Source organism: Triticum aestivum, chromosome 6B (assembly GCF_018294505.1).
Source record: "Triticum aestivum cultivar Chinese Spring chromosome 6B, IWGSC CS RefSeq v2.1, whole genome shotgun sequence".
In the NCBI taxonomy this organism is placed as follows: domain Eukaryota; kingdom Viridiplantae; phylum Streptophyta; class Magnoliopsida; order Poales; family Poaceae; genus Triticum; species Triticum aestivum.
Genome location: NC_057810.1, coordinates 420851890 through 420877534, shown reverse-complemented (window position 1 = coordinate 420877534; position 25645 = coordinate 420851890). Strand labels below are relative to the sequence as shown.

General features: G+C 50.9%; 1 pseudogene; it reads left to right on the top strand.

The window, feature by feature from the left end:
• The first annotated feature begins 412 nt into the window (after window positions 1-412).
• LOC123134183 (uncharacterized) overlaps window positions 413-25645 on the top strand; it is a 146149-nt pseudogene continuing 120916 nt past the window's right edge.

Below are 25645 nucleotides of genomic sequence, written 5' to 3'. Positions count from 1 at the left end.
GGTTCATTCAGGACTTCTCAAAAATCTCTCGGCCTCTGACTAATTTATTACAAAAAGATGTACCATTTGTCTTTGATGATGATTGTGTAGAAGCATTTGAAATACTTAACAAAGCATTAGTCTATGCACCTGTTGTTCAGCCACCTGATTGGAATTTACCCTTCGAAATTATGTGTGATGCTAGTGATTATGCTGTAGGTGCTGTTCTAGGGCAAAGAGTTGATAAGAAATTAAATGTTATCCATTATGCTAGTAAGACTCTAGACAATGCTCAAAGAAACTATGCTACTACCGAAAAGGAACTTTTGGCGGTTGTATTTGCTTGTGATAAATTCAGACCTATATTGTTGATTCTAAAGTAACTATTCACACTGACCATGCTGCTATTAAATATCTTATGGAAAAGAAAGATGCAAAACCTAGACTCATTAGATGGGTTCTCTTGTTGCAAGGATTTGATTTGCATATTGTTGATAGAAAAGGAGTTGAGAACCCTGTTGCAGACAACTTATCTAGGTTCGAGAATGTTCTTGATGACCCACTACCTATTGACGATAGCTTTCCTGATGAACAATTAAATGTCATAAGCACTTCTCGTAGCACCCCATGGTATGCTGATTATGCTAATTATATTGTTGCTAAATTTATACCACCTAGCTTCACATACCAGCAAAAGAAAAAGTTTTTCTATGACTGGCGACATTACTTTTGGGATGACCCACACCTTTATAAAGAAGGTGTAGATGGTGTTATTAGACATTGTGTACCTGAGCATGAACAGGAACAGATCCTACACAAGTGTCACTTCGTAGCTTATGGAGGACACCACGCTGGAGACAGAACTGCAGATAAGATATTGCAATCCGGTTTTTATTGGCCTACTCTCTTCAAGGATGCCCGTAAGTTTGTTTTGTCTTGCGATGAATGTCAAAGAATTGGTAATATTAGTAGACGTCAAGAAATCCCTATGAATTATTCACTTGTTATTGAACCATTTGATGTTTGGGGCTTTGATTATATGGGACCTTTTCCTGTCTCTAATGGTTTTACACATATTTTAGTTGCTGTTGATTATGTTACTAAGTGGGTAGGAGCTATCCCAACTAGTAGTGCTGATCATAACACCTCTATTAAAATGCTTAAGGAAGTTATTTTTCCGACGTTTGGAGTCCCTGTATATTTAACGACTGATGGTGGTTCACACTTTATTCATGGTGCTTTCCGTAAGATGCTTGCTAAATATGATGTTAATCATAGAATTGCATCTCCTTATCACCCGAAGTCTAGTGGTCAAGTAGAATTGAGCAATAGAGAGCTCAAATTAATTTTGCAAAAGACTGTCAATAGGTCTAGGAAGAATTTTTCCAAGAAACTTGATGACGCATTATGGGCCTATAGAACTGCATATAAGAATCCTATGGGTATGTCTCCGTATAAAATGGTTGATGGAAAAGCATGTCACTTACCTCTTGAACTAGAACATAAGGCATATTGAGCTATTAAAGAGCTCAACTATGATTTCAAACTTGCCGGTGAGAAGAGGTTATTTGATACTAGCTCACTTGATGAATGGAGAACCCAAGCTTATGAAAATGCCAAGTTGTTTAAAGAAAAAGTTAAAAGGTGGCATGACAAAAGGATACAAAAGCGTGAGTTTAATGTAGGTGATTATGTATTGCTATACAACTCTCGTTTAAGATTTTTTGCAGGAGAACTTCTCTCCAAATGGGAAGGTCCCTACGTTATCGAGGAGGTCTATCGTTCCGATGCCATAAAAATCAACAACTTTGCAGGCACAAATCCGAAGGTGGTAAATGGTCAAAGGATCAAACACTATATCTCAGGTAATCCTATAAATGTTGAAACCAATATTATTGAAACCGTAACCCCTGAGGAATACATAAGGGACACTTTCCAGAACGTTCCAGACTCTGAAAAGGAATAGGTATGTGGTGCGGTAAGTAAACCGACTCCAAAACAATTTTTAAGGCAATATTTCTCCATTTTGGAATATTTAGAAAAATAGAAAAATAAGTAGCAGTCCGGGGAGGACACGAGGCCTCCACGAGGGTGGAGGTTGCGCCCCTACCTCATGAGCACCTCGTGTGCCCTCCGGACTCCGTTTCCTTGCATAGTATGTATTTTGCTCGGTAAAAATTCATTATATATACTCCCGAAGGTTTTGACTCTCGTATCACGCAAATATCCTCTGTTTTTGTTTCGAGCTGTTGCTACTGCAGATTAGATCAAGATGTCTTCTCAAGAGTTAGTCGGGGAGAGTCGGGTATCTAACTCGGCACCGGAACCAAGGGCAAACAGCGATGCTGACCACTTTGGGCCAGCAACGGAGGAAGAGATGGAGGCTAACCTGATAAGGGTAGATGCCATGGAAGATCAAGAAGTGACCTCTCGCCTTCGAGCTGGGTTTAGGATGGGGTAACTATAGAGCTCAGCTATTCCAAACTCGGTTATCCTTTCCAATGTTAAATTTCTTTCCTATGAAAATATGAGGAGGAGTGTCTCTTGTTCTCCCGCAGCTATGCAACACCCTTGGGTGCAAGGAGCGTTAGCCATTACAGGAAAGCTTCGCAAGGAAATAATGGACCTCAAGCAGCAAGTCAATAAGCTCGAGGAGGAGAACCGTATTCTGAGGGGAATCATCGCCAAGAATATTACGCCAACAACAAAGAAGGAGAAATAATCACATGGGTATGGGCACTCCCCTCGGCAACTGCCAAGCTTGGGGGAGGTGCCCTGGTATCGTATCACCATCACAACTCCTATCTTTACCATTTTTCTTAGTTCGATCCTTTTAGTAGTATCTTGATTTAGTAGAATGAAGTCTTGGCATGATCTAGTTTTGAGTTTTGCTTTATGATCCTTCTTTGTAATCGAGTCCGTGAGCTATATAATAAAGATTAGTGTTGAGTCAAGGGCTTGATTATTTTGCCATGATATTGGGTGATTAGAAGAAAAAGAATAAAAAGAATCAAAGAGTTCATATTGATCTTATTGAAAGTAATGACTTCACATAGAAAGTGTATGATGATTAAAAGTTGTTGGGAGTTGGCAAATATAGCTTTGGTCATCGTTGCAATTAATAGGAAGTACTAAGGAAAGAGAGGTTTCACATATAGATATATTATCATTGACATCTTTTATGATTGGGAGCACTCATTAAAATATGACATGCTAAAGAGTTGAGGTTGGACAAGGAAGACAACATAATGGGTTATGTTTTCTTACATTTGAGATAAAGTATGTTGTCATAGATCCTCTACCGTGTTGAGCTTGCCTTTCTCCCTCATGCTAGCCAAATTCTCAGCACCAAGTAGAAATACTACTTGTGCTTCCAAATACCCTTAAACCTGTTTTGCCATGAGAGTCCACCATATCTACCTATGGATTGAGTAAGATCCTTCAAGTAAGTTGTCATCGGTGCAAGCAATAAAAATTGCTCTCTAAATATGCATGACTTATTAGTGCGGAGAAAATAAACTTTGTACGAACTTGTTGTGGACACAATAAAAGCGACGGACTGCATAATAAAGGTCCACATACAAGGGGCAATATAAAGTGACGTTCTTTTGCATTAAGATTTTGTGCATCAACCCTAAACGCGCATGACAACCTCTGCTTCCCTCTGCGAAGGGCCTATCTTTTATTATTATCCTCTACCTTATGCAAGAGTCATGGTGATCTTCATCTTTCCCTTTTTATTTTATCCTTGGCAAGCTCAACATGTTGGAAAGAACATGATATATATACCTAATTGGATGTAGGGGAGCATGAATTATTATTGTTGACATTACCCTTGAGGTAAAAGGTTGTGGGGCAAATTTATAAGCCCCTATCTTTCTCTGTCTCTGATTAAAACTCCGTAACCACAAGTATTGCATGAGTGCTAGCAATTATGAAGGACTAAGTGATAGTTGAGTACATGGACTTGCTTTTAAGCTCTGACATAGACTCTTTCCGATGTTATGATAAATTGCAATTGCTTCAATGACCGAGGTTATAATTTGTTGGAGCTCAATAAGGTTTCTGATTCATACTTTGGCTTTGTGAAAAGATCATCACTTGAACATGAGTAATCATATGACAAAATCTATATATGTCGCTGTTATGAAATAATCATGATGCCTTCATGCCCATATTTTATTTTTATCGACGCCTCTCCCTCTAAACATGAGGACATATTTATTGTTATCGGCTTTTCACTTGAGGGCAGGCGTGGTCTAAGCTTGGGGGAGTTGATACGTCCATTTTGTATCATGCTTTTATATCAATATTTATTGCATTATGGGCTGTTATTTCACGTTATGTCACAATACTTATGGCTATCCTCTCTTATTTTACAAGGTTTACCTGAAAAGGGAGAATGCCGGCAGCTGGAATTCTGGGCTAGAAAAGGAGCCAATATTGGAGGCCTATTCTGCACAACTCCAAAAGTCCTGAAACTCCACAGAATATCCTAAAATAAATAAAGAAAAATCATCGCCAAAGATGAAGGCCATGGGCCCCACACCCTGCTCACGAGGGTGGGGGCGCGCCCTCCCCCCTGGGCGCGCCCCCTACCTCATGGCCCCCCTGGTGGCTCTCCGACGCCCATATTCTCCTATATGAAGTTTTTCGATGAGAAAAAAATAGAAGGCAACCTTTCGGGAATAGACTCCGCCGCCACGAGGCGGAACCTGGGCGGAACCAATCTAGGGCTCCGGCAGAGCTGTTCTGCTAGGGACACTTCCCTCCGAGAGGGGGAAATCATCACCATCATCATCACCTGTAACGCCCCGAGACCGACGCTCCAGAAGACTTCCAGCTATTCCGAGTTTTGTCGTGCGATTTGTTTTGTTTGTGCATTCATCATGCCGTATCTTACATTGCATCATGTCATCATATCATTAATTTTATAACTCTTTTAAATAAATTGTATGGATTTTTTTGATCCATTTAAATCGAGGGAAGGGTGACTTCTCTTTATAACATATCCTCCCAATATTAGGGAGCTATTATAAAATATTTCATTAATGTGGAATCACAAAAAACAAACTTGCATTTTAATCTCTCTCCTTTCCAACTATTCTAATCGTTGGCCCTTCTCCTTTTATTCGAAATCAAGTGATGGCGCTTCGAAATTATGTCAAGTAGCCACATTCCAAAGCTTGGGCTCGACTAGAATTTATTTGATCCTTCAAATAAATTCAAACCTTTTTTCCCCGGTCCAAACAACTCTCTTTTTTTTCACTTCTTTTCTTTGGTTGCCCGTCAGCCCACAAACCAGGCCGTCTCATTTGCCCCTGGAGGCCCAGCCGCCCCCACCAGCTCGATAACCCTAGCTAGCCCGACCCTCATCTCTCCTCTCGATCCCCATCTCCCTCCTGACCGCCGCCACTCGCGCACATCACCAGGGAGAGCCTTGCTCGATCCCCTCCTCCCTCGATGCATCGTTGCAGAGAGAGAGAGAGAGAGCAGCGCCGCACCCTCGTCTCGTTCCCCTCTGCCTTCTCCTCGTCGCCGGAGTCCGGTCGCTGCGACCAGGAGCGCCGCCGCCCTCAACCCACCTCGCCGTCATCCATGGCCACGCCTTCGCCAAGTGCCAGCGCAGCCTCGCCGCATCCTGCTGTTCTCCATCGTCGCCGGACCTGCGCTGTCCTCTGCTTCCTCTACGACTACCAGGGGCCCCATCGCCGTCGCGCCCATTCGCCACCACTGGATCTGGCTGTGCCTCGCCAGGGTCCTTCCCTGCCGTGCCTCGGTCCCTGTTGGAGCTCCTCTGCCCGTTATAGACAAGAGCTGGAGCTCCTTGCCGCATCGCTGCTGTGCCCCGTCGCTCACCTGACCACGACGCTCCTCCGCTCCTGCCGTCCCTCTGCTACAAGCCGACCTCCACCTTCCATTTCGGCCAAGGCAGTTCGCCCAAGTTCCTGCTCAGCATCATCATCGCTCGCGTGCCTCTGCATCTTCTACCACAACCGCCCCATCTGCATGCTACCATGCGCCACGCGGCACCACTGCTCCACCAGAAGGTCCTTGACCCCGACTCCACAACCACCCAACCAGGAACTCCAAGGTCATCTTCGAGATTTTCGCCACGTACCACAACCGTCGCGTTTCGTTCCATCTTTGTCAAGGCCGAGATGACGCCCAGTAGAAGGAGGTTGATGACCCGTCAAGTTCATCTACATGCGTGTACGACCATCTTCGCCAAAGACCGCGTGTACGACTACACAACGAACTGTGCAGTTCCACAAGATAACGTGTACCACTACCGTCACCCCGAAGACGTTGGATTCGTCAAGTACCTCTCCGAAACGAACGTGTACAACTACTTCCACTACCGTCGCGAGAACGACTGCTTCCACTACTGTCGCCACGTGAACAACTACTTCCCACGACGACCCGTGAACGACTACTTCCACTACAAACTCGATCCGCCCGAAACGCACGCTTCAACGTTATAAACCCGAGACGACGCCCGTGGACCGAATGCATGTGTTGTATGAGATGCTCGTGTTTGCACCGTGCCCGTTTGCTTCATGCACGTTCCTCCTCGTTTGCCGTGCCGTCGACCCGTGGGAACCCGGTAACCGGGATCACCCCACCATCTTTTGCATGTTCCGCACATCCGCACACTTGCTCTTTTGCACCGGTATCTCAATGAGTTGTCGGATCATCGGAATGTTGCCATGGCACCATTTCCGTTGTAGTTGTCGTGGCACCCTTTTTGTTCCGCCATGGTGACAAATGCTTCATAACATGCTCATGTCAACGTTTTCATAAAATTGCATAAATCTTGTGCATGTCATCCGCATCATGATAACAACATTTAAAATGTTAAAATATTGTTTGCTTTAAATTGCTAAATGACATATGGGGATTTTCCGGAATTGTTGTTTGTTGTTTCCGGCCTCATTTAAACTTTCCTAAATAGATAGTTTAATTATGCTTCACCTCTTGCCATGTTTAACAATAGTTAATATTGTTTGGTAGCTTAAACGAGATTAAACTAAATATGTCAATGTGGTGTTCAGTCAATATGCAAATCGTTGCATATTGAGCTCCACTTAACTTGTAGTGTTGTTTGTGCATATTGCCATGCCATGCCTCATTAAACTGGACATGCATCATACTTGCTTGTGCATCATGACATGTTTATGCTTGTGTGTTTACCATGTTGTTTGCTTCTTTCCGGTTGCACTTCTACTTGATAGTTCCGGTAACGTTCCGGTAACTTGATAGTTCGACTACGTTGGTTCGTCTACTTCATGGACTCGTTCTTGTTCCTAGCAGGATTTCAGGCAAGATGACCATTACCCTCGATATCACTTCTATCTTTGCTTGCTAGTTGCTTCGTTCTATCGCTATGCTCCGCTACCTATCACTTGTTTACCATGCCTCCCATATTGCCATGTCAGCCTCTAACCTTTTCACCCTTCCTAGCAAACCGTTGCTTGACTATGTTACCGCTTTGCTCAGCCCCTCTTATAGCGTTGTTAGTTGCAGGTGAAGTTGAAGATTGCTTCATGATGGACAGGATTATGTTGGGATATCACAATATGTCTTATTTAATTAATGCATCTATATACTTGGTAAAGGGTGGAAGGCTCGGCCTCATGCCTGGCGTTTTGTTTCACTCTTGCCGCCCTAGTTTCCGTCATACCGGTGTTATGTTCCTTGATTTTGCGTTCCTTACGCGGTTGGGTGATTTATGGGACCCCCTTGACAGTTCGCTTTGAATAAAACTCCTCCAGCAAGGCCCAACATTGGTTTTAACATTTGCCACCTAAGCCTTTTTTCGCTTGGGTTCTGCAGACTCAAGGGTCATATTTATTTTAACCCCCCGGGCCAATGCTCCTCTGAGTGTTGGTCCAAACTAGAGCCCTTTGCAGCGCCCCCTCAAGGAAACTTCAGGTCTGGTTTTAGTTGTACGGATTGCTCATCCGTTGTGCCCTGAGAACGAGATATGTGCAGCTCCTATCAGGATTTGTCAGCACAGTCGGGTGGTCTTGCTGGTCTTGTTTTACCATTGTCGAAATGTCTTGTAAACCGGGATTCCAAGACTGATCGGGTCTTCCTGGGAGAAGGAATATCCTTCGTTGACCGTGCGAGCTTGTGATGGGCTAAGTTGGGACACCCCTGTAGGGTATAAACTTTCGAGAGCCGTGCCCGCGGTTATGTGGCAGATGGGAATTTGTTAATATTCGATTGTAGAGAACTTGACACTTGACTTAATTAAAACGCATCAACCGCGTGTGTAGCCGTGATGGTCTCTTTTCGGTGGAGTCCAGGAAGTGAACACGGTTTTGGGTTATGTTTGACGTAAGTAGTTTCAGGATCACTTCTTGATCACTTCTAGCTTCTCGACCGTTCCGTTGCTTCTCTTCTCGCTCTTATTTGCGTATGTTCGCCACCATATTTGCTTAGTGCTTGCTGCAACTCCACCTCATTACCCTTTCCTACCCTTAAGCTTAAATAGTCTTGATCTCGCGGGTTTTGAGATTGCTGAGTCCTCGTGACTCACTAGATACTATCACAACAGTTGCAGGTGCCGATGATACCAGTGCAGGCGATGCAACTAAGCTCAGATGGGAGCTCAATGAAGATCTTGGTCGTTGCTATGTTTCATTTCATGTTGATTAGTAGTGGAGCCCAGTTGGGACGATCGGGGATCTAGTAGTTGGGTTATCTTCTTTTCTTTTGGCTTCGTCCGTAGTCGGACTATGTGTGTACTCTGATTGATGTATGATTTATTTAAGTACTTGTGTGAAGTGGCGATTGTAAGCCAACCCTTTATCCCAGTCTTGTTCATTACATGGGATTGTGTGAAGATGACCCTTCTTGCGACAAACCACAATGCGGTTATGCCTCTAAGTCGTGCTTCGACACGTGGGAGATATAGCAGCATCGTGTGTTACAACCAACGCTCCTCTCATCGGGAGAGGGCAATCTCCATCAACATCTTCACTAGCACCATCTCATCTCCAAACCCTAGTTCATCTCTTGTATCCAATTCTTGTCTCCAAGTCCGGGATTGGTGCTAGTAGGTTGCTAGTAGTGTTGATTACTCCTTGTAGTTGATGCTAGTTGGTTTATTTGGTGGAAGATCATATGTTCAGATCCTTTATTTATATTATTACCCCTCTGATTATGAACATGAATATGCTTTGTGAGTAATTACGTTTGTTCCTGAGGACAAGGGAGAAGTCTTGCTATTAGTAGTCTTGTGAATTTGGTATTCGTTCGATATTTTGATAAGATGTATGTTGTCTAACCTCTAGTGGTGTTATGTGAACATCGACTACATAACACTTCCCCATTATTTGGGCCTAGGGGAAGGCATTGGGAAGTAATAAGTATATGATGGGTTGCTAGAGTGACAGAAGCTTAAACCCTAGTTTATGCGTTGCTTCGTAAGGGGCTGATTTGGATCCATATGTTTCATGCTATGGTTAGGTTTACCTTAATACTTTTGTTGTAGTTGCGGATGCTTGCAATAGAGGTTAATCATAAGTGGGATGTTTGTTCAAGTAAGAACAGCACCCAAGCACCGGTCCACCCACATATCAAATTATCAAAGTACCAAACACGAATCATATGAGCGTGATGAAAACTAGCTTGACGATATTCCCATGTGTCCTCGGGAGCGCTTTTCCTATTATAAGAGTTTGTCCAGGCTTGTCCTTTGCTACAAAAAGGATTGGGCCACCTTGCTGCACTTTATTTACTTTTGTTACTTGTTGCTCGTTAGAATTTATCCTATCACAAAACTATCTGTTACCACTTATTTCAGTACTTGCAGAGAATACCTTGCTGAAAACCGCTTATCATTTCCTTCTGTTCCTCGTTGGGTTCGACACTCTTACTTATCGAAAGGACTATGATAGATCCCCTATACTTGTGGGTCATCAATACACACCTTTCTTTATGGTGTACGGCATAGAGGCCGTGTTGCCCTGTGATATTTTTCATGACTCACCTAGAGTGTGCATGTACGAAGAGAAAGAAGCCGAACTAGATCGGCAGGACAACCTAGGTGGACTCGAAGAGGAGCGCGACATTGCTAAGACCCATTCCGCATTCTATCAACAACATGCTAGGCGTTACCAAAGCAGAGAAGTGTCGGATTTCGGGTTCCGGCAGACCCTTGAGGTTCGAACACTGGGTTGCGCATGAAGATCTCTCCCCTACCAGCTCACGTCTCGAAGTCTCGCAAAGATCTAGGCAAGAAAGATGAACACACAGAGGACACGCGATTTATACTGGTTCAGGCCACCATTGTGGTGTAATACCCTACTCCTGTGTGTGGTGTGGTGGATTGCCTCAGGGGCTGATGATGAACAGTACAAAGGGAGAACAGCCTCGCAAGGGGCTGTTCTTGAGCTTGTGCGATGAACTGCTTGGGTGAGTTCAGTCGCTTCTCTCTCTCTCTCTCTGGTCGATCTCCAGATACCTCTACCTTGTGGTGGCTAGTCCTATTTATAGAGCGAGGCCCTGGGCCTCTCCCCAAATAATGAGCGGGAAGGGCGCCAACAATTGGCCATTTTGAAGGGGAACATCTGGTACACTTATCCTGACTAAAGTTGGTCTTCGGCTGCCAAAGGCTCTGACGGTGACGCCGCCCTGGGCTCCACAACGATCTGCATCCTGCCGTTCTGCTGGTCTTGGTCTTGTTGCACCGAAATGGTAACCTTTGCCTGATGCCTTGGCCTGTGCTTGCCCCCTTAGCACCAAAAGGGAAACAAGGACACCGTGTAGGCCGGCGCCCGCCTGGCACCCGCTTGGCCTCCGATCGTCATGGCTTGCGTCACGGGCCCCTCGGGAGGTGCCCCGCCTTGATCTCTCTGCCTCCTCGCGTGCCCGCCTGAGGAGGCTGCTCCTGAGGAAGGTCCCTGTCATCCACCCCGCGAGGCTTGGCCCCTCGCGAGGGTCTTGAGCTTGAGCTGATAAAGCTGGGCTGCATTGGGCCCCCACTTGAGCCATGCCGCAGGCCGCAGGAAGGAAAGTCTAGGGACCCCCGTTCCCAGAACGCCGACAGTAGCCCCCGGGCCCAAGGCGCTCCCGGACTTGGCTTAGTAGAGAAGCGAAGGGGCAAGTGCGAAGCGCCGCGGGCCCCAACAGCCTGCAGCCTTGGGCGCCGCATGGCGGTTGATTGGACGTGGGCGTCTCCGCTTCCCCATGGCGCCTCGGTGACCGCACGACTCGACATGTCCCTGCATGCAAAGACGGGTCATGATTACCTGCATCGTGGAGGCCGACGGTTGGCCTCCTCCGGCTATAAGTGCGGAACGGCGCAAGCCACTCCAGTTCGTCTCCCTCTGCTGCTCCTCCTCTTCTTCACCCTGACTACTCGCTATCTCCATGGCTCCGCCAAAGAGGTTCTCGGCCGCGGAGAAGGGAAAGGCTCGCCAGGAAGGGCCTGACTCCCCTCCAACCAAGCGCGGTCGGGGCCGCCCCTGCAAGCACCCTGCATCCCCCGTGGTGGCTTCCCGCGGTCGCAAAGGTGGCTCCCTGCATGGCGACGAGCGCCCGGTCGTCGACGGGAAGCATGCTGCGGCTGCGCGGCCCCCCAGACCATGCTTCTGCTCGACGGAAGTGCTGCCAGAGTTCGTCGTGTGGTCGGCGGACCCGACCAACACTTGGCTCCAGCTTCCTCGCTTCTTCATAGGTGAGCTTCCGGCTGGCGCTCTGGGCGGCCTCTAGCTTCAGGCGGACGGCTGCTGCAGCAGGGCCTCCTGGACTTCACTGGAGGTTTCCGCCGCCGGGGGTTTGGCCCTGACCCGCGGCTGGCAAACTTTTGCCCGCGCGAGTGGCCTGGGCCGGTGCAGCACCCTGCACTTCAGGTTCGACGTCGACGCCACCCTCTATGTGAGGGTGTTCGGGGACGACAGTCGCCGTGCTAGGTGCTGCCCCGAAAACGATGACCATGGCAGGGCGCCCAGCCTTGGCTTTGATCAGGGTGAGGATGACGGCAGGCGCGTGGGTTGCAGCGCCCGGGGCTCGCCGAGCTTTGGCGACTCTCCTTCAGGCAGCAGCTCCTCCAGCGGGGGTCACAACCATCCCCCGCGTCGTTACGCCCGCCTGGGGGAATGTAGCAGGCCGGTCCGCCGTCATGTCCCGGTGAAGCGAGAAGAGGGAATCTGACCGAGCTCCGGAGGCAGTACGAGCCCTTGTCGTGGGCTGGTGCCGAGCTAGTCATGCATGTTTTGCCTTTCTTCCTTTCCTGCAAAAAGAGGAAGTAGTGTAGGGCCCCGCGGGGGCATGTTGAACCGTCATTGCTAATTATCGTGTTGTTTCTGCTATTTCCGTGCTACGTTTACGTGCCGTGTACCCGTGTCCGGGAGTTACTTAACCCGTGGAGGCTTGTAGCGGTCTTTGCCTCCAGAGGTCGAGGCCTTGCCGTGCCCTTTATGTCCTGCAGGGATTAGTCAAGAGGGGTAGCTTTTGGTTCGATTGCAGGGACGACCAACCCAGGTCCCGTGCTCGCGTCGCGATGTTCGTGGGGGCAAGGACTGGGAGTGGTGCTCCGTCAGCGGACCCGGATAGGAGATCTTTAGGCGACCAAGGTAGAAAACGCTCGCGAGGGCACCTGCGCACCTCCCTCGCGAGACTTGCGCGAGGGAACACCAAAGCAGGTGAGCAAAAAAGGAGAAAGGGGGGCTCGAGCCAGAGGCAGGGATAGCTTCGATAAAACTCCAAATAGGAAAGAGCAAGCCAACTGCAGAAAGAAAATGAAAAAGCCGCGTCCGGCACCTAATCTAGTCTTCGACGTCTTCTCACCAGCGCGGAGCTAAGTGCTACCACAGGGCATGGGCGGGAGCCCCCGAGGCCCGAGGGCGGCACTCTGCAGACTCTGGGGCGTGTACAGCCCCACTCATTATTACGTGAGAGTGTCACGGGCGGCGAGCTTCACAAGCATTGGCCTTCTTCACAGGCACCGGGCCTTCTCCAAAACGCGGTAGCTTCACAGGCGTTGGCCTTCTTCACAGGCACCGGGCCTTCTCCAAAACGCGGTAGCTTCACAGGCGTTGGCCTTCTTCACAGGCACCGGGCCTTCTCCAAAACGCGGTAGCTTCATAGGCGTTGGCCTTCTTCACAGGCACCGGGCCTTCTCCAAAATAGGGTAGCTTCACATGCGTTGGCCTTCTTCACAGGCATCAGGCCTTTTCCACAGGCATTGGGTCTCGCTCAGGGGTAGAATCTCTGGAGATGTTGAATGTTCCACGCGTTTTGGATGGGTACTCCCTCTTGGGTCTCTAAGCGCGTGGAGCCGGGCCTGGAAACATGAACAACCTTGAATGGGCCCTCCCACATGGGAGAGGGCTTGTGCAACCCTTCCCTGGAGAGGACCCGCCTAAGCACGAGGTCCCCTACCTCAAGAGTCCTGGGGCGGATGTTGCGGCAGTGGTACCGCCGCAGCGCCTATTGATACCTTGCCGCTTGCAGTGCAGCCTCTCGATGGTGTTCCTCCCGCAGCACGAGATCCGTCCCCCGCATGGCATCCTGCTGTGCCTCGTCGAACGCCAGGACCCGTGCGGAATGACGCCTGACCTAGTGAGGGAGGACTGCCTCAGCTCCGTAGACGAGGAAGAACGGAGTCTCGCCAGTTGGTTTGGCCGCGGTCGTGCGGATGGACCACAACACGGACTGGAGCTCGTCGTGCCAGCCCATGCCGCAGGCCTCCAGCTTCTTCTTGAAGGTCCTAGTTTTGAGGCCCCTCAGGACCTCTGCGTTGGCTCGGTTAGCCTGACCGTTGCTCCGGGGGTGCGCTACTGAAGCGTAGCATATCTGTGTTCCAAGGTTAGCACAATATGTTTTGAAGAGGTTACTGGTGAATTGCGAACCATTGTCGGTGATGATGCGGTTAGGCACTCCGAATCGGCTCACGAGGCCCTTGATGAACTTGACCGTGGAGCCTGTGGGGATGGTGCGGACAGCTTCCACCTCAGCCCACTTGGTGAACTTGTCCACGACGACGTAGAGATAGCGATAGCACCCCGGCGCCCGAGGGAACGGGCCCAGGATGTCCAGCCCCCAGACTGCAAACGGCCATGAAAGGGGTATAGTCTGCAGACCCCCCGCCGGCTGATGGATCTGCTTGGCATGGAATTGGCAGGCCTCACAAGCCTTCACTAGCTTCACGGCGTCACTGAGTGCCGTGGGCCAATAGAATCCGCTACGGAACGCCTTGCCAATGAGGGTCCATGATGATGAGTGATGCCCACTGTCGGTGTCAAAACCGGCGGATCTCGGGTAGGGGGTCCCGAACTGTGCGTCTAGGCGGATGGTAACAGGAGACAAGGGACACGATGCTTTTACCCAGGTTCGGACCCTCTCGATGGAGGTAAAACCCTACTCCTGCTTGATTGATATTGATGATATGGGTAGTACAAGAGTAGATCTACCACGAGATCAGAGAGGCTAAACCCTAGAAGCTAGCCTATGGTATGATTGTTGTTCGTCCTATGGACTAAAACCCTCCGGTTTATATAGGCACCGAAGAGGGTTAGGGTTACACAGAGTCGGTTACAATGGTAGGAGATCTACATATCAGTATCGCCGAGCTTGCCTTCCACGCTAAGGAAAGTCCCATCCGGACACGGGACGAAGTCTTCAATCTTGTATCTTCATAGTCCAGGTGTCGGTGTCAAAACTGGCGGATCTCGAGTAGGGGGTCTCGAACTGTGCGTCTAGGCGGATGGTAACAGGAGACAAGGGACACGATGTTTTACCCAGGTTCGGGCCCTCTTGATGGAGGTAAAACCCTACGTCCTGCTTGATTGATATTGATAATGTGGATGTTACAAGAGTAGATCTACCACGAGATCAAGGAGGCTAAACCCTAGAAGCTAGCCTATGGTATGATTGTAATGGTTGTTGTTGTGTCCTACGGACTAAAGCCATCCAGTTTATATAGACACCGGAGAGGGCTAGGGTTACATAGAGTCGGTTACAACGGTAGGAGATCTACATATCTGTATCGCCAAGCTTGACTTCCACGCCAAGGAAAGTCCCCTCCGGACACGGGACGAAGTCTTCAATCTTGTATCTTCATAGTCTTGGAGTCCGGCCGATGATGATAGTTCGGCCGATGATAGTTCGGCTGATGATGGTAGTCCGGCTATCCGGACACCCCCTAATCCAGGACTCCCTCAGTAGCCCCTGAACCAGGCTTCAATGACGATAAGTCCGGCGCGTATATTGCTTGGCATTGCAAGGCGGGTTCCTCCTCCGAATGATAGAAGATTGTGAACACCAGGATAGTGTCCGGCTCTGCAAAATAAATTCCACATTCCACCGTAGAGAGAATAATATATACACAAGTTCAATCTGCTGACGTTTTTTGCGGCATGACGTCACGCCACTACCAAGCCATTACTTGAATCGTTTTTTACTCTACCACCTCAGCGCATTTAGCGAAGCGGTTTCCTTGGCACGTCTTGTCGAAGCAGAGATCGTGTTCCCCTTAATCCGGGATTCTCATCAATACGGACGTGGGTAACCCAACCGCGCCATTGATGGTGACGCTTGGGGGATAAGCGAGTTTTACCAGGCCGGTGGGGGACGCGTAGACTTCGCCCGCCCATATAAGGGGATTAGGATCCACCCTTTCACCTACGCCTTCTTCCTCCTTTGCTTATCCATCTCCGCAAACTCGAGCTCCAGTGCCCAAGCCCGCTCATCTCGTCTCGACCTTCTCCAGTCATGTCTGGAGCGGGAGGCAAATGGATGATCTCCTCCGTTACGGAGGGGCACATCGAAAGACTGCGCAGCGCCGGATATCTATCCGGCGACATCGCGCACCGGCTGCCCGACGAGGGGCAGCTCATCCCCACCCCCAGGCCCCATGAGAGGGTCGTATTCCTTCCCCACTTCCTCCGTGGACTGGGCTTCCCACTGCATCCCTTCGTCCGAGGGCTCATGTACTATTACGGCCTGGATTTCCACGATCTAGCGCCAAACTTCATCCTCAACATCTCGGCGTTTATCGTCGTGTGCGAGGCCTTCCTCTGCATCCAGCCTCACTTCGGCTTGTGGCTCAAGACCTTCAACGTCAAGCCGAAGGTGGTGAAGGGCACTCAGGCGGAGTGCGGAGGCGCCATGTTGGATAAGATACCCAACATCGTCTGGCTCAAGGGTACCTTCATGGAAACCATCAAGGGATGGCAATCGGGGTGGTTCTACATCACCGAGCCGCGTGACCCTAAATGGGCAGCAGCCCCCCGAGTTTAGATCTGGGATCCCCATGCGGATCTCCTCTTGGAAGGAGAGTGGCCTGACTTGGGGTAATTCGGAGGAGCTGACCAGACTACAAGCCTGTATCCATAGGCTGGTGAACAAGAAGCTCAAGCTTGTCAACGTGGTCCAGGTCATGCTCATCCGCCGGATCCTCCCGTGCCAAGAACGGGCATTTAAATTGTGGGAGTTCAATCCGGCACAGCACCAGACCTTGAGCAGGCTCTTCGACACTAGGTACGAAGATGCCTGGAAAGTGCTCTTTAAGGGCGCCGAAGCCCCCGCATCCGCCACCGAAGATCGTGGATTTCGCTCGCAGCACCAAGCTGACGAGGTAAGCGATTCTACCCCTTTACGGGACACTTGCTATTCATAGTTTGACTCTATGCGGGTTTCAATTTCCCCTGTTCTTTTGACAGGACTGGATGAGGAAGGCGGAGCAGATCATCTGTCCGGCTCCTATGCCAGAAAGCCCAGTAGACGCCCGCCTAGCGGGGCTGCTGGTTCCGGCACCGCACGTGGTGCCGGAGAAGAAGGCCAAGAAGGAGGCCACGGGTACTCGAAAGAGTTCCCGTTTTCAGGTGTCCGATGACTCCGAGGCGGACTCCTCCCTCGAAAACGAGGAGGAGAAAGAGGACTCTCTCCCAGAGGCGGGAGAGAGGAAGAGGAAGGCTTCCCCATCAGTTGACGCCGAAGGGTCCAAGAGGGGAAGGACTATTCCCCCGGACAGCTCCGCCAACGTCAACGTTGGCGACGAAGAATGGCCCTCAAGGGCCAGGCCTCCGGCGAGATCGTAAGTATCCGGATTCCTGAATGATTTATAATTTCTCTTTTGCGTCACATAGTGTCATTCTAATGCCGCATGCTGCCTGTAGTCCGGCCAATGATGATCTCCCCACTTCATCGAGCGGGTCGTTGGCTCCGTCGATTGTAGATTCCATCCCGAACGCCTCCACCCCTCGCGACGCCGAGGACGCCGAGGTGGGATCCCAAGAAGGGACCCATCAGGGGGAGGCTCCGGAGGCGCCACAAGGCGGCCTCCCGGACTTTGCGCCGGACTCTACGTCGGAACCTGCAGTGGTTCCGGAGTCCGGCCGGTGGCCCCTTCACAAGAAGGGCAAGACCGTGACGCCGGCGGCCTCCGTCCAACCGGAGACGCCGGACAATTTGTTGGAGGCGCTCCAAGGCGCTTCCATCGAGGAAGAACACTGCACTATTATGAGTGCGGTGATTCAGAAGGTACAGCTCGCCAAGAGCGGGCTGACCGAAGCCTGCAGTAGCCTTCTATCAGGCTTTGAGGTAAGAAGTTAAAAATATGCAATGTAATACCGCATAGACAGTAGCCCCTGATGCTCGGTTCGGTGTTCGGAAAGAAAAGCCGGACTGAGGATCTAAAAAAGATATACGCAAAGTTGCTAAAAAATTATGTCAATATGGGTTGGAGGCTGCGCTGTTAACCTCTGCCGCACTGACTGTGGAGGTCGGTGCTTTGAAGCAGGAGCTCGAGCGGTCCGAGAAAGAGCTCGGCCGTGCCAAGAAGCAGCTCCAGGACAAAGAAGGTGAGTAACACCACTTTGAATTTGTACCTTACAAAAAAGGATTTAGGTTGCGACAAAAAATAACAAGGATAACATGGGTACTGCAGGGGCCACGAACGAGGTGGCAAACCTGAAGGAGGCCGTGTCCGCGGCCGAACGCAACGTGGCCGCGGAACGGGCAGAGCGAGAAAAGCAGGAGGCGCGGGTGGCGGCGGTTCGGCAAGAGCTCCAGGCTCTCATGGAAAAGCATGAGAGTTTGGAGCGTGACTTAAAGACTCGAGAGTCCGAGCTTGCCTCGGCTCTCGAAAGTGCCAAAGCCGCCAAGGCCGAGGCCCATAAGTCCCTTCAGGAGATTGAGTCGGTGTAGAAGATAGCAGCGGGTAAGGCAATTTTCATGCAAAGCAAGCATGTGAATGTAAATTACGTGTTACTTACCCGAATTCGGAGCTCTCCAGGGGCGTTTGTAGATCTGCCTTGCAGTGTATTTGATGCCGCCGCATTCTACCAAGCCGAGGAGGGGAGCTCAACGGACAAGGTCTTCTGGTCTCAGTACGCTGAGGCTGGCCATCCGGTGCCCCCTAGCGACCAGCTGAAGCAGCTGGTCGAGCTCCACAAGGTAGCCGAGCAGGCCATGAAGGGCCTCATAGTCTGGCTGTGGCCTGGAGAGGCCATGCCTGGGAGCTACTTCGGCCTCGTGCGGCGGTTGGTGGATGCGTGCCCCTGGGTGGAGGTTATCAAGCGCTCCGCCTGTATTGAAGGTGCTCGTCGGGCCCTTGCCCGCGCAAAGGTGCATTGGGGCAAGCTGGATGCGGAGAAGCTTATCACTGACGCGCCACCAACGGGCAAGGAGTATCGTACGCCCGAGATGTAATATAACACTATCCTGAAGGGTGCCTGCAAGATTGCAGATGAGTGCCCCCGGGATGTAATTATTGAGTGAATTCGCAATGTGTTATCCTGTGCACTGAAAACTTCGTTCATATGCGCTAAGCAACGCTTATTGATTTAAAATATTACCTTCTGTGCGGCCGTTTATTAAATCTGAGAGATGGCAAGTCGTCGGCTTCAGCCCCCATGCCACGAGTGCTGGGGTGTTCGGGATAAACTTGAGCACTCTTGTTCCCATTTTTGGGTCCATCTAGGGAGGCGCTCAACACAACGAACAAGGCAACCGGACCTATAATTCTTGAACACACTCACTTAGCCATAGAATTCTATAATTTTAAATTTCGGCGAAGCCCCTAGTATTCGGAAGACCGAGTTCGGGGCGCTATCCACGCCTTGGCCGGACATTATCCGGTTCTTCGCTCGAAGCGGCATGAGTCTTTAGGGACTCGAAAGGACCTCTCGAACAGCGACCAGTCTCTCGCCTTATCATCACAGTCAGTTTTAGCTTTCTCCACTAAGGCGTTAACCCGGCCTAACCGGGGCGCAATCGCAGTGGTTCTCCCAGTGCTACCTTAGCCGATATAACGGAACGTAAGGTGCCAAACATGGGAGCCGGGCAAACCCAACTATTGACCCAAGACATGATTCGGAGCCGATTCATATAATGCTATAAGTTCGGGGTGCCGCACTTGTGAAAGTGTTCAGACTTATCACACCATAATGCGGGGAACATAAGCCCCTAGTGTATTCGGTCGTACCAAAATATACGGATGCAACATGTCGTAAATGAACATATATAAAGTAATGCAATTATGGGCAAAAAATGCTGCATTATTTATTCAAGAAGATCTGCTATGAGTGCGGAATGATACAAATAGTGCGGAAATCAAGGGATTGGACTAATTAAAGGCGTCTCCCTCCAGGGGTAGGCCGCGGAATGGTGTATTTAACAAATTTAATGCCCGCAATGGAGACCACCTGAGTGTTCGTCGCAACCTTTATCCCTCCCTGGCTGTTGCATCATTAGTTCGGCAGGTTCGCCGCCGGACAGAGTCCTGTATAAAAAAGGAGAAAAATAAAAGATAAAAAGAGCGACACACTTGGGAGCCCCTGGTGTGGTCGAACCGCACTCTGGGTCTGTTGTGGTCGTGCCTCTCCCCCTATGCCCATGGTATCTCCAGGGCGTAATTATGTACGCGGAGAGTTTGTCTTGCAATTGTGCGAGGGCTGGGGTTGGGGCCGCATTGCTACGCATGCTTGGAACATGCCAGGTGGTCTTGGTTGATGTTGCACCGGGCGCGTTTGGCCGTGTCCGGTCGTTTAACGGCCGGACTCGAAAATTGCCTTAAAAGGCTGCTCTGTACTTCTGCCGCGAGAGCCGCTGTATGTTCCTCCGTTCGGAGGGAGCGTTCCGTGTTTCCATTGACCATGATGACTCCACGAGGGCCTGGCATCTTGAGCTTGAGGTATGCGTAATGCGGCACTGCGTTGAATTTTGCGAACGCGGTCCGTCCGAGCAGAGCGTGATAGTCACTACGGAACGGGACTATGTCGAAGATTAACTCCTCGCTTCGGAAATTATCCGGGGATCCGAAGACCACTTCCAGTGTGACTGAGCCTGTACAATTGGCCTCAACACCTGGTATGACGCCTTTGAAGGTCGTCTTTGTAGGTTTAATCCTTGAAGGGTCTATGCCCATCTTGCGCACTGTATCCTGATAAAGCAGGTTCAGGCTACTGCTGCCGTCCATCAACACTCTCGTGAGGTGAAATCCATCGACGATTGGGTCTAAAACCAATGCGGCGAATCCGCCATGGTGGATACTGGTCGGATGGTCTCTTCGATCGAAAGTGATCGGGCAAGAGGACCATGGGTTGAATTTTGGGGCGACTGGCTCCATCGCGTATACGTCCCTTAGTGCATGCTTCCGCTCCCTCTTGGGTATATGCGTTGCGTATATCATATTTACCGTCCGAACTTGAGGGGGGAATCCCTTCTGTCCTCTGTTGTTCGGCGGCCGGGTCTCTTCCTCGTCATCGCTGTGTAGCCCCTTGTCATTGTTTTCGGCAATTAATTTGCCTGCCTGCTTGAATACCCAACAATCTCTGTTGGTGTGGTTAGCTGGCTTTTCGGGGGTTCCATGTATTTAACAAGAGCGGTCGAGTATTCGGTCCAAATTGGATGGGCCCGGAGTGGTTCTTTTAAATGGCTTCTTCCGTTGACCGGGTTTAGAGCCTCGGAATCCGACGTTGACTGCCGTATCCTCATTGCTGTCGCCGTTAATGCGGCGTTTGTTTTTGTTTCGATGCGACCTGCCATTGCGGTCCTTGGTATCCAGACTGCCAGCGTTTTTACTGAGGTTGTTGCTACGAGCTAGCCAGCTATCCTCTCCCGCACAGAAGCGGGTCATGAGTGATGTGAGGGCTGCCATGGATTTCGGCTTTTCCTGTCCTAGGTGCCGGGCCAGCCACTCGTCGCGGATGTTATGTTTGAAGGCAGCGAGGACCTCTGCATCCGGACAGTCGACGATTTGATTTTTCTTTGTTAAGAACCGTGTCCAGAATTGTCTGGCCGATTTGTCTGGCTGCTGGATTATGTGGCTTAGGTCATCTGCGTCCGGTGGTCACACATACGTGCCCTGGAAGTTGTCGATGAATGCAGCTTCCAGGTCTTCCCAGCACCCAATTGACTCTGTGGGCAGGCTGTTAAGCCAATGCCGAGCTGGTCCTTTAAGCTTGAGCGGGAGATATTTGATGGCGTGAAGATCGTCGCCACGGGCCATATGGATATGAAGGAGATAGTCCTCGATCCAAACCGCGGGGTCTGTTGTGCCATCGTAGGATTCGATGTTAACGGGTTTAAACCCTTCAGGGATTTGATGATCCATTACTTCGTCAGTGAAGCATAGTGGGTGTGCGGCGCCTCTGTATTGAGCAATATCACGACGTAGCTCAAGAGAGCGTTGTCTGCTGTGTCCGGCCCGGCCGGAGTAGTTGTATCCAGCACGACGGTATTCGTTGTGGGTCTTGGGGCGCCCACATGATCCGTAGATAGATCTGGATTGTCTTGCCTTGTCCTCCAATATATCCCACAAGTCCAGCGCGTTCCCCCGTGGCTTCGCACTTTTTGAGTGGTGCCGAGGTACGGTTTTGGTGGAGGGCTTACATGCCTCTCTGTCGTGGCCACGAGGTGGTCGGTCTGCCGTATTGTGCGTTGGTGATGAAGGTTTGTATGCTTCCTCCTCTAGTCGGGGGAGCAACTTGCATTTTGGGTAGCTTTTGGAGGGGCGTTCGAGTTCATACTCTTCGGCCGCGAGGACCTCGGTCCATCTGTCGGCCAGCAGGTCTTGATCAGCTTGAAGTTGTTGCTGCTTTTTCTTTAGACTATTTGCTGTGGCCATTAGCCTGCGTCTGAAACGCTCTTGATCGACGGGATCCTCAGGCACGACGAATTCGTCGTCGTCGAGGCTTGCCTCGTCTCCAGAGGGAGGTATGTAATTATCATCCTCGACCTGTTCATCTGCGGCTCTCTTGTGAGGGCTTGCTTCTGCATCCTCCTGCGCTGACTCTTGCTGGAGGGGGTTGTCTTCGGCACTTTCTGGGGTGTTGTTATCTCCTGTGCCGGAATCTCCATTCTTGCTGTGGCGGGATTTAGAGCGGCACCGCTGACGTCGGCGCTTGGGCTGTTTCTTTAAGGAATCTGCCTCCGCTGCTTCTTCGCCGTCCCCATCTTTTGGGGTGTCCACCATGTATATGTTGTATGACGAGGTGGTCTTCCAGTGTCATGTAGGCGCTGGTTCTTGATAGTCTCCGGCATCGTCGTCCATACCGTCGATGTCTTCGGAGTCGTAGTCGAGTACATCGGTTAGATCGTCGACGGTGGCTACAAAGTGGGTGGTGGGTGGGCTTTGAATTTCTTCGTCGTCCGCGTCCCAACCATCCTGACCGTAGTCCGGCCAGGGCTCTCTGGATAGCGAGAGATGCTTCAGCGAATTTAAGATGTCGCCGAAGGGTGAGTGCTAAAAGATGTCCGCAGCGGTGGACTCCATGATCGGCGCCCGATCAGATTCGATTGGCAGGGGCGTAGGAGGTTTGGAGTCCGGAAGGGAGTCCGGCACCTCGGAGTCATGAGCTTTATAAGGGACAAGGTCAGTGTTCGGCTCCATCACCGTGGAAGTTGCGGCTCCCGAGGCGGTGTCCAGCCACCCATCCTCGATCTGCGCGATCGGCTCCGGACTATGGGTCGGAGCGGATTCATGTGCGGCCTCCAAGGTACTGTCTGGCGGCAGAGTTAGGTCGTGCCCATCGTGACAGTGCGGCACACTTGGCGGCGGCTCGGATCCATCGAAGATCAAGTCTCCGCGGATATCTGCCGTGAAGTTTAGGCTTCCAAACCTGACCAGACGGCCAGGGGCGTAGCTTTCGATCTGCTCCAGATGGCCAAGTGAGTTGGCCCGCAGTGCGAAGCCGCCGAATACGAAGATCTATCCGGGGAGAAAAGTCTCACCCAGGACTGCGTCGTTGTTGATTGAAGAGGCCATCAAGCCTATCGGTGATGACACAGAGGAACTCTCAATGAAAGCACCAATGCCGGTGTCAAAACCGGCGGATCTCGGGTAGGGGGTCCCGAACTGTGCGTCTAGGCGGATGGTAACAGGAGACAAGGGACACGATGTTTTACCCAGGTTCGGGCCCTCTTGATGGAGGTAAAACCCTACGTCCTGCTTGATTGATATTGATAATGTGGATGTTACAAGAGTAGATCTACCACGAGATCAAGGAGGCTAAACCCTAGAAGCTAGCCTATGGTATGATTGTAATGGTTGTTGTTGTGTCCTACGGACTAAAGCCATCCGGTTTATATAGACACCGGAGAGGGCTAGGGTTACATAGAGTCGGTTACAATGGTAGGAGATCTACATATCCATATCGCCAAGCTTGCCTTCCATGCCAAGTAAAGTCCCCTCCGGACACGGGATGAAGTCTTCAATCTTGTATCTTCATAGTCTTGGAGTCCGGCCGATGATGATAGTCCGGCCGATGATAGTTCGGCCGATGATGGTGATCCGGCTATCCGGACACCCCCTAGTCCAGGACTCCCTCACCAGGAGTCCGGCCAAAGGTGATAGTTTGGCTATCCGGACACCCCCTAATCCAGGACTCCCTCAGTAGCCGCTGAACCAGGCTTCAATGACGACGAGTCCGGCGCGCATATTGTCTTCGGCATTGCAAGGAGGGTTCCTCCTATGAATACTTCATAGAAGATTTTGAACACAAGGATAGTGTCCGGCTCTGCAAAATAAGTTCCACATACCACCGTAGAGAGAATAACATTTACACAAATTCAATCTGCTGACGTATTCCATGGCGTGACATCACACCACGGCCAAGCCTTTATTCGAATCATTTTTACTGTCCCTCCTCAGCGCGTTTAGCGAGGCGGTTTCCTTGGCACGCCTTGTCAAAGCAGAGATCGTGTCCCCTTATTTCAGGATTCTCATCAATACGGGCGTGCCATTGATTACGACGCTTGGGAGATAAGCGAGTTTTACCAGGCTGGTGGGGATGCATAGCTTCGTCCGTCCATATAAGGGGATAAGGATCCACCTTTTTACTTACGCCTTCTTCCTCCTTTGCTTATCCATTTCCGTGCACTCGAGTTCCAGCGCCCAAGTCCGCACATCTCGCCTCAACCTTCCCCAGCCATGTCCGGAGCGGGAGGCAAGTGGATGGCCTCCTCCGCACGGATGGGCACATCAAGAGGTTGTGGAAGGCCGGATACTTGTCCAGTGACATCGCGCATCGTCTCCCCGACAAGGGGCAGCTTATCCCCACCCCCAGGCCCCATCAGAGGGTGGTGTTCCTCCCCCACTTACTCAGCGGACTAGGTTTTCCACTTCACCCATTTGTCCGAGGGCTCATGTTCTACTACGGCCTGGATTTCCATGATCTGGCCCCGAATTTCATCCTCAACATCTCGGCGTTCATCGTCGTGTGCGAGGCCTTCCTCTGCATCCAGCCCCACTTCGGCTTATGGCTAAAGATCTTCAATGTCAAGCCGAAGGTAGTGGGCAGCCGCCAAGCGGAGTGCGGAGGTGCCATGGTGGGCAAGATGCCCAACGTCCTATGGCTCGAGGGCTCCTTCGTGGAGACCATAAAGGGGTGGCAATCGGGGTGGTTCTACATCACCGAGCCGCGTGACCCTAACTGGGCAGCGGCCCCCAAATTCTGATCTGGCTTCCCTACACAGCTCACCTCTTGGAAAGAGACGGGCCTAACATGGGGTAATTCGGAAGAGCTGACCGGACTCCAACCCCGCGTCCAAAGCCTGGTGAACAAGAAGCTCAAGCTCGTCAACGTAGTCCAGGTCATGCTGATCCGCCGGATCCTCCCATGCTAACAACGGGCCTTCAGCTTGTGGGAGTTTGATCCGGCACAGCACCAAACCTTGAGCAGGCTCTTTGACACTACGTATGAAGATGCCTGGAAGGTGTTGTTCAAGGGTGCCGAGGCTCCCGCATCCGCTACCGAAGATCGCGGATTTAGCTCGCAGTGTCAAGCTGGCGAGGTAAGCTATTTTACCCTTTACAGGACACTTGTTTTCCATAGTTTGACTCTATGCAGGATCTAAACTCCCTTACCTTTGACAGGCCTGGCAGAAGACGTTCGGGCAGGTTGACTGTCCGGCTCCCTTGCCAGAAGACCCAGCGGACGCTCGATTGACGGGGCTGCTGGCTCCGGCACCTCATGTGGTGCCGGAGAAGAAGGCCAAGAAGAAGGCCACGGGAACCTGAAAGAGTTCCCGGCGTCAGGTGTTATCGGACTCATCGTCCGATGACTCCGAGGCGGACTCCTCCCACGAAGACGAGGAGGAGGAAAAAGAGGCCTCTCCCCCAGCGGGGGAAGAGAAGAAAAGGAAGGCCGCCCCAACTGGGGAGGCCGAAGGGTCCAAGAAGGGAAGGACCCTTCCTCCGGACTACTCC